At 44.3% G+C, this 15,145-nt stretch overlaps 1 long non-coding RNA gene across 2 annotated transcripts in view; it reads right to left on the bottom strand.

The window, feature by feature from the left end:
* LOC308575952 overlaps positions 1-15,145 on the bottom strand; it is an 85,622-nt gene that overhangs the window by 33,431 nt on the left and 37,046 nt on the right. Inside the window, exons 3-6 of one of the 2 annotated variants that reach the window (XR_014002982.1) lie at positions 14,790-14,908; positions 14,450-14,670; positions 5,173-5,501; positions 1,912-2,057 (exon numbers count right to left, since the gene is read on the bottom strand). This is a non-coding gene — a long non-coding RNA (uncharacterized lncRNA). The remainder of the gene's footprint in view (positions 1-1,911; positions 2,058-5,172; positions 5,502-14,449; positions 14,671-14,789; positions 14,909-15,145) is intronic. The other variant, XR_014002983.1, reaches the window with a different exon arrangement.

Genomic DNA, 15,145 nt, shown 5'->3' with positions numbered 1-15,145 from the left:
AGATCACCTTACTCCTAACTCCAGCCTCTCTACTCTAAACTCTTGACTTTATCTGTTGAGGGAGGAAGCCCCCCCCCCCATTTGCTGCCTGGCACAGAGCCCTCTTTGATCCTTTGTTCACTCAATGGACCATCACTCAGGCAATCACTCAACACAGGAAGCCAGTCTGGTTTAATTAGCTGTTAACACTCACTGGATCCAGTGATTAGAGAGGCCAGGCAACCAGTTTAACACCCCAAGCCTTGATTAAAGTCTAATACTTACTGGAGCCAGGAATCATAGGTCTCTGGCACCCACAAACTCCTAACACTATTATTCTCCAAGTTCAGTAAAACAGTCGTGATATATTTTGTGCTTGTTTAATGGATGCAATTTTATAGTTGGTATTTTTCCTTAATGGTGGTGGTATGATTTTTTTTGAAAACTAATATGTAAAAATAAATGTTATAAAAATCCTTTCACAAAAGGAAATTTAAAAATCTAGACTCCTAGCAGAGGGATCTTCCTACTCAAACTTCTAAAGGAAGAAGTAACTGTTTTCATTTGTGTTTCTTCTACCTAACCACAGATTGGTGCTCCCAACAGGAATTCACAGTATGGGGGACACCTGATAGGGCTCTCCAAGGTGCCACCCCCACTTTGCAGTGCCCTCCCCTCTTCCATTTGCAAATTTAGATGGCCACTGAAGACGTTTTCATTTACTCAGTCTTTTGTAAACACAGGCTAGATTGTTAATACCTAACAGTGGCTGACTTTTTTGAGGGGCCGTTAATGGTTCTGGCCCCTTCATGGATCACTGCCTTGTCATGGCGAAGGGGCTTCAATAACTCCGAGAAGCTAGGTGCTTTATGCCAGGGGTCAGCAAACTTTTTCAGCAGGGGGGCGGTCCACTGTCCCTCAGACCTTGTGGGGGGCCAGACTATATTTTGGAGGGGGGAAAGAACAAATTCCTATGATCCACAAATAACCCAGAGATGCATTTTAAATAAAAGGATGCATTCTACTCATGTAAAAACACGCTGATTCCCGGACTGTCTGCAGGCTGGATTTAGAAGGTGATTGGGCCGAATCTGGCCCCCGGGCCTTTGTTTGCCTTGCCATGCAGGGCCACCCAAGACGGACAGGTCATAGCCGAGAGTTTAGACTAAATGTGATGCACTTGGAGAAGGAACTGGCAAACCACTCCAGTATCTTGTCAAGAAAACTCCATGGACATAAAAAAGGAGAAGCTTTAAGAAGAAAGTGAGAGTTTCCAAGGCATGCTCTGGTTCATGGGGTCACGGAGAGTTGAACACAACTAAGACGACTAAAGAATAACAACGGTCCTGGGCCATTGTTATGGTTTTTTTTTATTATTATATGTATTTTGTTTTTTGTATCTTATTGTAAATTCTCTTGGGAAAGTGATCTAAAACTGTAACTAAGATGTAAATAAATTGGCTAATCTAGACAGAGCTTCTCTATCACCGTCATTTTCCAAACCTTTGCATGCCACAAAAGCAAGAGGGGCCAAATCAACTTCCCAGGGGGAAGCCAGTGTGGTGTAGTGGTTAAGAGCGATAGACACGTAATCTGGGGAACCGGGTTCGATTCCCCGCTCCTCCACATGCAGCTGCTGGGTGACCTTGGGCTAGTCACACTTCTTTGAAGTCTCTCAGCCCCACTCACCTCACAGAGTGTTTGTTGTGGGGGAGGAAGGGAAAGGAGAATGTTAGCCGCTTTGAGACTCCTGAAGGGGAGTGAAAGGCGGGATATCAAATCCAAATTTATTTATTTATTTATTTATTTATTTATTTATTTATTTATTAATTAACATTTAGGGAATAACCATGTGATGCCTGTTTGTTCAACACACAAATGATAACCGTTTATTGAAAGGCTGTAATTTTCTGAAAAGTGGAATATTGCTACCTGGAATCCTCTTTGGGTCTGATGGCCCCACTGAATAGCTGGGGAAACACCTTTTACCAGGGGAAATATAAGGGTCTCCTTGGCAACAGCTTCCTGCTTTGCTGGCTTCAGGATTTGTGTTAGATCTGAAGTCCAAAAAGCACTGTCTGCAAAAGAAAGGGGGGGGTGGAAATAAAACAGGAAAAAGCAACGTGAGGTTTTATGCCTCAGAATTCTGACTAAAGCAACATTTAGAAGCTCTCGTAAGCTTCCTACAGAAACCAATGTCAGTTCCCTTCAAGGCTTCTACTACAGGAAGCTCCTTTCCCTGTATCTCCCCCCAACAGCATTCATAACACATTCCTATTAGCGGTATGAAGAGCTATGAATGGATTAAATGTGCTCGCTGTGCTGTGCCCACATTGGCACTCTCCGTCTCTAGGCTGCTCGCTTAAGCTAAGCACGATTCAAGTGCTTGCAAGGGAGATCCCTCAAGAACTCTTTGCTGCAGCCAAAAACAGCAATAGTGATGATTCCATAGCAGGAAAACTGGGGCACACCATGTCTTTGTGCTACCGGGGGCAAGAAGAGAGTGCCCATCCAGGGAGAGGGGGGGCGCTGCAGCTGCAGTCGACTGGCAAAATTCCACACCTCGATGTTTTATTTATAAGTGACAAACCCAACATCGATGGAATAAAATGAAAAAAAATCTCTCATCTTCAGGAAACTGAAAGATAAACTTCCATTATTTACCAAGCCCCATCATTATGCTTGGGCACACAGCACAGGCAGAGAGAGAGAGAAAAGAAACAAACTCCACAGCCTCAGCCACAGGAGGGCATCATTTCCTGACAGCATCTCCCAGCACCAAAGGTGGCGACAGTTTTACTATTTCCTCCAAGAATTATGTAGGACACGTGAGATATGGAATGTCACGTATAGCACACCAGTTAAAACAGAAGGCATTTGGTGCACACAGAACTGGCAAATCCTCAGAATAGCTACCAATTTGGGAGCAAACTGGCACATCTTGAGATTAGAGATATCAGCAAAGCTCACCGGGTTCAGACCCAGAAACAAGATTTGGGGAGTTGGGAAATGTTCATCTCAAAGAAGAGGCGAGCATCATTAGCAGCAGCTGAATTCTTCTCTAGCTGAAGTTAAAAGCCAAGCTGGGGGAGATTTCTTGGCTTAACCTTCCTTTGAAGAGTTAATCCTAGGAAAACTGGAACAGGGGTGCAAAAGTTCACCCCCTGCACTAGACCTTATGCCAAGGGTCAATCCTCCCTCTCCCCCCCCCCAGCCTGCATCTCCAGCTGGGAGCGAAGCCCTGCCTGAAACCCTTGTTGCGGTTGTTTTGCTTTTTGACACTGGATGGCTCAGTTGGTTACAGCGTAGTGCTGATAATGCCAAGGTTGCAGGTTTGATCCCCATATGAGACAGCTGCCTATTCCAGCATTGCAGGGGGTTGGACCAGCTGATCCTCAGGGTCCCTTTCAACTCTACAATTCTATGACATATATTACATAATTTCCTACTGTACTATGTCAGTGGTGGTGGAATCAGTCTTTTTCATGAGACAATGGAAGAGTGTGCCTTTGGGGGTGAAGTCAAGCCGTTGGAGAACTACAGCGGTTGATATGAAGACCAATATGGAAGCAACATGTTTTGTTGCAGCTGGGGCAGATGAAGGCATCCAGTTGTGCTGATACAAGTGTACCATGGTGTTTCTTCTTTCTACATTCCTCCCAGCCATCATTTCTCTTCTAGTCACTCCTGTATATAGCTTTATTATTTTTCTTGCTTTGTTTTAACTCGACTGTAGGCCATTTTTGGGTTGCTCCTGAACAGTCGACGGGACAGTAAATTTATTTATCATTTCATTTACAAATTGTATACTATGAAGCATCTCAAAGTGATGTCATGATGCAATAAAAACATACACTAAAACATTAGGCTATTAATAATGATAATAATAATAGATATAACTCCTGTTATGCTCTTCAAGCAACATCTTCCTCAACAACTTTGCAGCTTTAGATGTTGGCATCCATGGTCTGAACAGACAAATTTAGGGCCAATTCTCATAAAGCAACAGTTTGTGTGTGTATGCCTACGCTGTTTTAAGAATACCCTTTAAAGTGCAATGCTTGAGCATGACGAACACTCATTTGCAAACACAAATGTATCATGCAGTTCCTGTGCACTCATCAGAAAGTCAGAGTTCTTTCCATTGTTTGCAGAGAGACAGCCACATTAGTCTGTGGCAGCAAGAACAACTAAGAGTCTTGTGGCACCTTAAATGTACTATGGCCTAAGCTTTTGTAGACTAGAGTCCACTCTTTCAGATGCATCAGGACTGTAATTCCCTGTGCTGGATGCACTATTCCTTGGCAAACCTGGATTTGGTGCTGCTATGTTATGTGTGAATTAAACATTTCCAGACAGGCTTTGTCGGGCGAGTTTTCCAACCAAGAGCCCTTTCACACAACAGCCTATCGCCACCCATTTAAACTCCCTGTGCTCAAACCAAAGCGTTTTAGCTTTTGGCACTTGGAACAATTGAGGTTTGGCTTCAAGCACAAGTCTAAAATAGCAGGGACAAACCGCAGGATCTGAAGTTAGCGAACATAAAGTTATGGAGAAGCTAAAGAAACAACTTCTCCTGCCCTTGACCTCTCTTGCTTCTGGGGCCTCTCATCCGCAGACCGCAGGCAATTTAGCATTCCACGCTGGGGAGAGAAATTCACACGACTCAAACAACAGCAGCAAAAGAATCAGAAGCTTCAAAGCCAACAGCCTCATTGTGCATCTCAGAGGTCATGATCTTAACAGAGCGCTTTGAGGAAATAACCTCAGAGCCCAACCAGAGACAAATCTCAGCTCGGAACATTTAACATCCTGTTCTGCAACCTTGCGGAGGCTTCGAATTGTGCACTTCCTGGGTCCAGGCCTGTGTTTTACAAGGGCGCTTGTGTCTGCTTGAGCTGTAAGCTGCCTCTCCGGGCTGTTTTAACCCTTCACCATCCTCATCCCTTCCTGCCCTCATCCCACCTGGACCCTTAAGGATGCAGGAAGGGCTGGAAGAAAAGCCATGTGGCTGTGGCTGCCTGTCTTGGGATTGGAAATGTAAATTCCCAGCCTTTGCAAAGGAAGCATCAACAGCCACTGCTCCATTTTTCTCTCCCCTCCATTCTCCCCTCCTGGCGGCTCTCCTCCTGCCTGGGAAGCGAGCAGGCGCAGAAGCAAACATACACACAGAGCTTTGTCAACGTTAATTACCAGAAGCCGGGAGCCCAGCAGTCATCCTGTTGACTAATTTGTCAGACGCTGCTGACTCAGCATCAGGGAGGCCAGCTTGCAGGGAGGAGTGCAATCGGGGAGCGGACGCCTTTATTCTTCCGGCCTTCCCTTCATCCCAGAGCCTTGTGTGGTGGCTGTGGGTGACCACCTCCATTCAGAGGATCTGTGTCTAGGACAGCTTTTCATCCAAAGGCTCGCCAGCCAGGGATAGTTGAGGAAGGGAGCAGATTGGTCAGGCTGAGCTTATGCTGGCTGTTGTTGTTTTCCTTCTTCAACTAGGCTTCCTCCGCTGTCATTTGACGCAGCCCCTGCCCGGGTGAGAGTAGGACAAGAGATGGCTGGGAGACAAGCTCTGCTTCTGATCTGAAGGACAAAGTGCCTTCAGGTGGGCCCTCACCTAACAGTATTTTGTGCCCCAACACTAGCAGCACTGTGTAGCTGCCATTTAAAAATTATTGCAGTGCCCTGAAGCAATGCCACATCAGGAGAACTGTGGGAAATTAAAATGGCAGCAAGGCTTTAAAACGGGGCTAGGGCAGGGGTCAATAGCTGACCCTGTTAGCAGCTTGGGTGCTGATGCCAGCCCTGCTGAGGACAAAGGCTGTGTAAACACTGCTGATTTAAACCACACAGGTATTGTCAGTTGTTTCATCTCAAAGTGCAGTTGTTCCCTCACCTGTAGGCCATGTTTGGGTCTCCCTTGACCGAACGACAGGATAGCAAATTTACCCATTATTTCATTTACAAATTGATTACTATGAAACATCCCAAAGCAATTGCATGATGCAATAGAAGCATAACACTAAAACATTAGGCTATTAATAGGTATCAAGCAATGTCTTCCTCAACAACTTTGCAGCTTTAGATGTTGGCATCCATGGTCTGAGCAGACAAATTTAGGGCCAATTCTCATAAAGCAGCAATCTGTGTGTGTACACTGAGGCTGTTTTAAGAGTACGCTTTAAAATGCGATGTGTGGACATGACAAGCGTTCATTTGACGTGTCTTAGGGTAACATGCATGACTGCAAGCTGTAAACCAGTTTTCTTAACAAAACAAAAATGTGTATTAAAACCAAAGTGTAGAACTTCAAGTGTGAAGTTACTGGGCAGTTTGGCATACATTGAGAGTGAGGGAGATAATTCTTTCTTAAGAAGTAGTGAATATTTAAAATTGGAGGCATGACCCAGATTGTCCCTGCCTGTGGAGAAAAGAGCCTGTATCTTTGTGGCTCTGCAAACAAGAGAAAGGAAACAACCTGAGAGTGGAAAGCCAATTTCCAGCACAGGCCACGGCGGGAGCGCTGTTGTGCTCAGGTCCTGCTTGGCCACAGTACAGGATGCTGGATGGGTCTGATCCAGCAGGAATCGACTGATGTTCCCACCTTCCTTCTAATGTTCTTACCTCCCAAAACTTCTCAGAAGACATTTTCCTGACAAAAGTTCTGACAAACGTTTGCTGCCTCCTAAAAAAAAAATGGCCACCTTGCAGAATACTCTCCAAATATATTCTCCACCATTTTTTTGTGGAAGCTGAAATTCCACCACCACCCTAAAGGCCATGGAATGATGTGAGGTCTGGAGCATTATAAAAGAAACAAGATGGCAGCCAGGCAGCCAACACTGCTGCTCTTGCTATTTGCAATAGCAGCAAAGAACAAAAACAAAACAATCCTTTGGAGAAGATAAAAGCTGCTGAACTGCTGCCACTGTTGAATTGCAGCCCTCACCCCAAGAAATGGGCACCGTCTGTCCTGTGGGGAGGCAGAAGAGAGCAAAAGGAGGCAGGCAAGCAGCCAAAGACAACCTCAGCCTGCCCCCCACCAACAGGGACAACTTTACATTTTATATAATGAATTTTTAAAAAATATTTTAAATTGATAAACTGCCTCGGGTGCCCTTGCCAGAAAGGAAGTATAGAAATGTAATAAATAAATAAATAAGGAGCTGTTGGGAGAATTTCTTATCAATGCAAGAGAAATCATCTTCCCAGTTCCTCTCTACAAAAATAGGGAGAATTTCAAGAGGTTCCTGCTTGCAATATTGCAGTGATCGTGCTAACACAAGCTCCCTCTGGGTTTGTGGGGCCAGGGAGAGGGTGGAACCAGGCCCATGCTTTTGTGCAGACGAACGCAGAGCCAAAGGTGACAAACTAATTTGCTGGATAATTCCCAATCTCAGGCTTGCCCTTGGTTTCAGCCATGAGTCAGCCGCTCTGCTTGTCAAGGCTGGTGGGTTCCTCATTAAATCCTAATGGAATCTGAACAAGCATCAAAGCAGGAAAAGGGCCATGAATGTGTGACCAGGACTTGGGAAACAGCTCGCTTGCATACAAGGCTAGCGGCAGCAACCGCAGCTGCGAAACTCGTGCCAAGCCTGAATTCCATGTGCAGGGGGAAATTGAGAGACATCACCAACAACTGGGCTCTGTCTGGAGAAAGCAAAGCCCAACACTTTCTTGAAACGTTCCGACCTTTTCCTCGTTTAGGGTTGCCAAAGCTTCGCTACTACTTCAAACAAAAGTTTTGGGTCTCTTCTCTGGCCAGACAGTAGTCCGGCCAAGAAAAGCAACTTCAGAGATTGTGGAAAATATGCCTCCATCCAGATGAATATTATGCATGCAGCCTAAATATGTGAAACAGAGATGGTATGTGGTGAAGTGAACACCCATCTGGGAGACCTGGGTTTCAGTCCCTCAAGTAGGCAATTGTTTTTTGGAGGGTTTCCAGCAAGTTGTAGCCCCTCTCGCTTTCTATGCTTCAGTATATAGCCTGTAAAATGTGCATGGTAACCACCTAGGGAATCACACAGAATCTAAACCTATCCTTAAAATCAGTTCAGAAAGGGTTTTGTCTTTCAGTGAACCAGGACTGAGCCGAAACCTGAAACCTCTTGACTGGAACCAAATTGGTGAGGGCTCCTCTCAGCTTCTTCAAGGCTTCTTCCAGCTCTGTGGGTCTGTCTTGAGTCTATTAAAAAGATACAATAGAATCATAGAATTGTAGAGTTGGAAGGGAACCCCTGAATGTCATCTAGTCCAACCCCCTGTACTGCAGGTATCTCAACTAGATCATGCATGACAGATGGCCATCCAACCTTTGCTTAAAAACCTCCAACGAAGGAGAGTCCGCCACTTCTCAGTGGAGTCTGTTCCAATGTTGAACCAGCTCTTATGGTCAGAAAGTTCTTCCTGATGTTTAGTCGTAATATCCTTTCGTGTAACTTCAGTCTGTTGGTTCGGATCTTAGCCTCCTGAACAGAAGTTTGCTCAAAAGTCTCTTTAAAATTAAAATCGGGGTGGTGCATAGGTAAAAACCTCTTAATTTGTCACAGAAAACTTTCACATGAGGCTAAATAAAAAGGAGCTCACTTCCGTGTCATTTTGCTGACTTCCAGCACTTTGCAAAGGAAGCTCTGACTACTATTTTGCCTCAGCGGCTCCCAGAAGCAGGAGGCTTCCTCTCCCCCACTTGACTGGTCAAGAGAACTATCCTGATTCCGCTTTGCAGCTGTGGTTGGACGACTGCCTATGTGTATGCAATAACTTGCTTGCAGAATTGCTGTTGCAGAGATGCTATTCAAGCCGGCTGAATAATTCATGTGTGAATAAATATTCTTTGTTGAGTTGTGTGGTTCTGCTGACTCAGTGTAAGTCAGCATTGCCAGAGCCTCATCCAATTTGCTCATTTAAAGAAACGTCCAGGCCTCCTTCTTCCTGTTTTCAGTTGGGACAGCTGATCCAGGGATTATCGGCATCCTCTGCCCTTGGTCAAACAGTGTGGCCGTGACGTATTGGCTGTGCTTACATGTACAGTTTACCAATGAATCTAGCACATAATAACTCGCTCATCCGAATAAAAATAAAAGCTGTTCTTGACAGAAGAGGCTTTGAATGGATTGTGGCTGCTGTAAGAAATCAAGAACTAGCAACTCAGTCTGAAAGTAGGCCAACCCTGGGGTCGTGAATTCTCCTTACTTTTCCCCCCCTTCCTCTGTTTTCTGGTTTCGATCCAGAAGTCACGCTTTGGTTATGCTGGCCTTAAAATACAGCTTTTCACACTTCATTCAACACTTTGCTGCACAGTCGCTTAAAGGAAGCTGTCAGTAGCCATGTGAATGCAGCTCTTGGAAGGAATGCCATCTTTTCCCAAGCACAACACCTGAGAAAAACAAAACTCAGCGAGTTCTGTCAAGCATGGCACCCTTCTGAGATGCCAAGTATTACTGATATATGCCATCTTCTGTTGACTGAAAATGAAAAGTTTGGAATAATGTATTTCAGCTGTAAGATCCTTGTGGGAAGGACCTTGTCTCTTTTTTTGATGCTGCTCTGTAAAGCAAAAATACTGCATCATCAGCATCAGCATCATTATTATTTATGAATAACAACAGCAACTTATCATATATCATTCTACACGTGCGGATCCTGAGCCAAAATGGTAGTATCCACAGAGACAAGAAAGGTATTTGCAGGCTTGGAGGAATCCAAGGGGGTTTGTGGGGTAGGGCATGTTAAGGTCTGAATCCCTGAAGAGAGCCCAGCAAAGCATGCTGAGCAGCCACAAAATGCTGGATGAATGTTGGAACAGGGTGAGGGGGGAATAAAAACCCAGAGGGGTTAGGGAACATAGTAGAATATCCTAGGAAAGAGCATGGGCAGTGGCTGGAACCTGAGCAGGGCTTTAGTCTGCAAAATTTTGTTGCAGATCCTACATGCTACTTCTAATGTTAGGGGCATAAAAGGGGCACTTCCCTTTGCTTGCTTTTCTCCACTCAAGGGTCCATACTTTATAAACCTTTTTTTTAAAAAAATATAAATGAATTATAATAAATTTCCACTGTCACCAGCCCTGGATTGATTGATTGATTGATTGATTGATTGATTTGATTTTTGGTAGCCTTAACATAGCTTCTCCATACCTCACTAGAGAATAAGGTTGATGTACCAACCGGGGAGGGTGCCTCACCCCAGACCAGTGCCGGATTTACATATAAGCTAAACAAGCTATAGCTCCTATAGGGCCTGTCTCTTGCCCCCCCCCCAAAAAAAAATTAAAGAAAGAAAACCTGGATGTACATTTCCAAAATATAAGATAAAAAACAAATAAAATAAAACCTACATACAGCAACAGTTCTAGATTCAGGTAGGTAGCACTGGTCTGACGTAGCTGAAATATATATATATATATATATATATATATATATATATATATATATATATGCATGCAGCTCTTGGAATATATATTGTCCAGTAGCACCTTAGAGACCAACTAAACGTGTTCTTGGTATACGCTTTCATGTGTGTGTATCTGAAGAAGTGTGCATGCGCACGAAAGCTTATACCAAGAACAAACTTCGTTGGTCTCTAAGGTGCTACTGGACAATTTATTTATTTATTTTCTAATACAGCAACAGTGTTATGTGTTGTGTAGGCTCCTAAGATGTAAGTAATGGGCCCCGCCTGCTAGCCTGCTCCCTAAAATATCACCATATTCATATCACGTATCACATATATTCAACACAAAAAAGTGACTTGTTGTTGACAAAGGACAGCTGGACACATAAAGGGCCCCATTACCTTCAGAAGCTTAGGGCCTCATCGAACCTAAATCCGGCCCTGCCCCAGACTGTCACCATATCGCAGGAGGGATTCTAGGTTTGCGAGGTTAAAGCAGATTAAAGGTTTCTGTTGCCCTAGCGCAACTGACATATCCCCTTTCTTAGCATCATTTCAGGGTGTTGAACTAGATGGTCCTCATTCAGGGTGCCCTTCCAACTCTACAATTCTGTGATTCTATGATAAGCACTTTTTTTGTGCAAAGCGAGGGGAAAATGCATTGCGAACGAACGACTGGCAGGAAGATTGATAAAGATTTATGGAAACCGCCCAGAGTGGCTGGGGAGGCCCAGCCAGATGGGCGGGGTATAAATAATAAATTATTATTATTATTATTATTATTATTATTATTATTATTATTATTATTATTATTATTATTATTATTATTATTATGTAACACCCCACCCCACCTCCTAGCAAAGGGCGGCGAATGCAGCAAGCAGGCTCTTATGTTGCATAACGGCCTTGCAAAAAGAGACAAGAAATCCCAAGGAATGCTCAACGAAGGCCGCCTATAATTTCCACGTCAGCTTTGGGGGAGCAGATCAGGATGGCCGCACCATCAAGAGAGACTGGGCGACGCTTAATGCATGTATGCAAGAGGGACCTGAGGCAACCCGATATCCGGACTCTTTCTTTCTCACTCTTTGGCAGCCATCCCGGCGGGTCCCCTCAGGCTTGGGAGAGTTTTGTGCCGGGGACCAATTTCCCATTTACTGCATTCCCCCACCCCCACCGGATTCCCAGTTGGGCAGGAGGAGGGATTTCTGCATGGCATCTCTCTCCCTCATCTGCCGCACTCGGCTCCATGTTTCATATGCCGGGGGAAAGGCGCGATGGCTCCTCCTTCCACGTCGCGCCCAGTTTTTCCTTGACAGGCGCTCTCGCCGCTACTCAAACCCAGAATGGCGGCGGCTGCTTTTTTGGTTTGCTCAGCTGTTGTCTCATAATTCATTCCCCCCAAACACAATACGCTGCTTGTAAACTACTTTTGTCTGAAAGATTTCATAAATACAGGTTTTGGGGGGGCATTCCTTTGGGATTGCTTGTTTCAAGCACGCACACACAACACCGCCCCTTTAGGGTGGCTCGAGCCCCTGGAACTTGCCAAGTGCTTTCAGGCACCTCTAAATATCGTTTTCTCGCCACCCGAATCAATCCATCTGCTGAGCAGCCGCGGCCTCTGCCTGGCAAGGGAGCGTGGAGTTGCTCTTCTTTGGCCCGACGCCTTTGTTTATTAGGAAGTTAACGTGGCCCTTGCCCAATTAATGCATCCTCGAGTCGCCCATAATATGCCTGCCCCCCCCCCCCGATAACCGAGAGGGGATGTTTGCATTTAAGAAGGTGGCAACGAGAAAACTGAGGCTCGGTTTCCTACACTTTCGATTCCAAATCAATTCTCGCCCAATCCTGGAGAATTAACATTTTGTTAATGTTGCCATGTCACAATCTGTCTCAGGATGTCACCTTTCGCCTTGTAAAGGAAAGCTCACATTCTGGCTGCATTCTGGATGAAATTACCAAAACCAAGTTGTTTCAATCCAGGATAATAATAATAATAATAATAATAATAATAATAATAATAATAATAACAATATCATCATCATCATCCAATGTGTTGTTTGGGGATTGTATGACAGGAAAACAATGAGGGTTTATGTTCCCTTAATTATAGAAAATTCAGTGTGTTAGAAAGATGGGCCAGACTTAATTTATTCTGGTCTGGGGAATTTTTCAGCTGTTAAAATGAGCAGCTTACACCCAAAATCAGTTTTCTGCAGCAAAATATTCCAGTTGCTGGAAAAAGAAGCAAAATTAAGGGATAGCAATGTGCACTCCTTTGATTTTATATAAATATATATATATTTGGGGGGGGGGGTCCAAGCAGTGTGCAAACACAGAAAGGATGTGGTTAACGGAATACAGTATATGAATTCAGAACAAAGCTTTGTTATTGTTGTCTCAAGGCTACTTACAGTAAAATGGGGGGGAAAAACATTTTTTCAAAAGCGCAGTAAACAACAAAGCACTAAAACGGGGTCATATACCACTTCTCAAGATAATAAGAAAATGCCTACCACCCTCTAACAATATCAGCATGATTGCCACTATAAGTTAACCAGCAGTAGTAACCTCCAAACAGCAGAGAAAATTAACAATCAAATGCCTGGGGGAAAGGAAAGCCTTTGCCTGTCACTGTTATTGTAGATATCAGGTGACTCTGTTTTGGGAGAGCATTCCTTAAAGAGGGACCACCATCGGAAAAGGCTGTCTCTTAGGCCTTCAGCAGGATCTTTCTAAATGCCTGATAATGGTCCCCTGTGTTGAAGTGTGGGATTTAGCTGTACTTGGGGAAACTTACAGGAGGAATGTGGGTGAGACATGGGGAGCAAAGAATCCATTGTTGATTTTTTAAGAGACTGGAAATCCATCAGACATGCCGAAAGAACCAACAGTGATCATTAATCCTTTTATCGCAATAATATTATAAATAGATGCTGGGTGACATACAGAGTGGTGTGTGTACACATATGTGTATGTATGCATTTGGAGTGTTTGCTTTATGCATTCTTTTAAACTCTATTTAAAACAGTAGAAAATAGCAACGGAAAGCTCCTAGGAAGCCATGTCAATTTATTAAAAGCACGGAGGCTGGATTTGTATATTGATTGGTTATTACTGTTGACTGCATTTTTCTCCTGCCCTTTTCTTCAAGCTGTTTCGGACCATTTACATGCCTCTCTGGGCCTTCTACCCTCCAAACCTTGTGCCACAGGAGGAGCTTCCTGACTTGTGGGAGATTTGAACCTGGCTCTTTCCAATCCTGCTCTTAACATTTTTAACCACTACACCACGCTGGGTCTTAATTAATGATTCATACAACAGATGGGATCTCAGGACCCTCAAATTCTATTTTTATTCTTCCTTATTATCAGAAACCAAGCACAGAAGTAGAGGCTGCTCTGCTGGCTCCCCAGACACAAAAATAGGGCTGTTGTTGACAACAGTCTGTGTGGTGTTTAAATGGCCAATGAAGCGGTCCTGGATCACTTACGTTGCTTTGAAGCACCCAGGATTTTCTGCACTAAGGAGGAAACAAAGGGCATCCCCTTGGCAAGCATGAGGTAGCTAGATGGCACTGGATGGTACTTCCACTGCTGTGCTATGCCAGCTCAGGCCTTTCCTTGAGTGGCAGCAGCTGAAAAGCAGCATAGGATATAGTGCAGTCGTAAATCTGATTTAACACAGAATTACTTGCGACCAAGTGCCCACATTAAATCCACCGTAAAGAAAGCATGCATGCTCAGATCATTCTAGCGCCACACCAGTGCTCCAGTTACACTTACATTAATGGAGCAGTGGGGAAAACGAGTGCCCAACCCTTAACAGACTGAGAAATCAATATGGAAGATTGACTCTACATTGGTAAGTTGTAGTAATGGTGCTAGGCAGCTTAGAAGGGCTGGAGGGAGAGAGAGAGAGAATTCTGTTTCTAATACAAGCTCATCCTTCCTTAGTGCTATCTCTGCAGAGTCAAGGCAAGGTTAAAGCCTAACACTAAGAGATTTAAGGGGTTTGCATTTTTATCCTAAATTAAACTTTTGGCCTCACTCCTCACAGCACCCGATTAGAGTTTTACCTTCTAAACTTGTCCACATGGCTCCTTGTGTGCCTTGGGGTGGGCAGGAGGGAGACACAGCTGTTTTTACAGGAAGGTTATTTTTGTTCTGCCTGGCCTTCCCCCTCTTCGTTGCTTTCCAAGCTTTGAGATCTTTTGGTCAGGGGCCATATGAAGGGTAGACTGCTCAAGCCAGAGCTGCCCACAGGAATTCAGGAGATCAAAGCCTTCAACAACACAAGCTGAAAAGAGAAGGGGAGAGAGAGAAAGAAGAATGTATGAAGAGCACATTGTGGGGGAAAGTCCAACTGTATTTTTTTAAAGCATCTCCTACGGTAGCAGTGGTTTTCAAAATTCCTACCTTCAAGGAAGCTTTAATCTGTTGACTTCCTGGCAGTACCTTCCTTCAGGTCAACTGTTAAAGGATTCTGGGACGTCATTCTAGGGCACAAAGAAACTGGCAAGACCTATTGATCCTCACTGTTGGACAGTAAGCAGAAGGTAGTTCAGTATCTGTCAATAGATATTTGGATGATTTGAAATAGATTGGCAGGGGTCTGGGCTCCTAATTGTCTAATATGAGCAACAACCAATAAGCTTTCCCCTCCTAAATTAGGTTGCTGAAAAAGGAATGCTTGGGGAGAAATCAGGACAGGACTTTTGTGTGAAAGGACTTGTGAGCCTGGGCTGAGCCAAGAAACACCCTGATCCTTCATG

This window comes from Podarcis bocagei (genome assembly GCF_964188305.1).
Source record: "Podarcis bocagei genome assembly, chromosome: 1".
Lineage (NCBI taxonomy): Eukaryota > Metazoa > Chordata > Lepidosauria > Squamata > Lacertidae > Podarcis > Podarcis bocagei.
The sequence above is the reverse complement of the archived record's forward strand: the minus strand, read 5'-3'. Positions and strand labels throughout refer to the sequence as shown.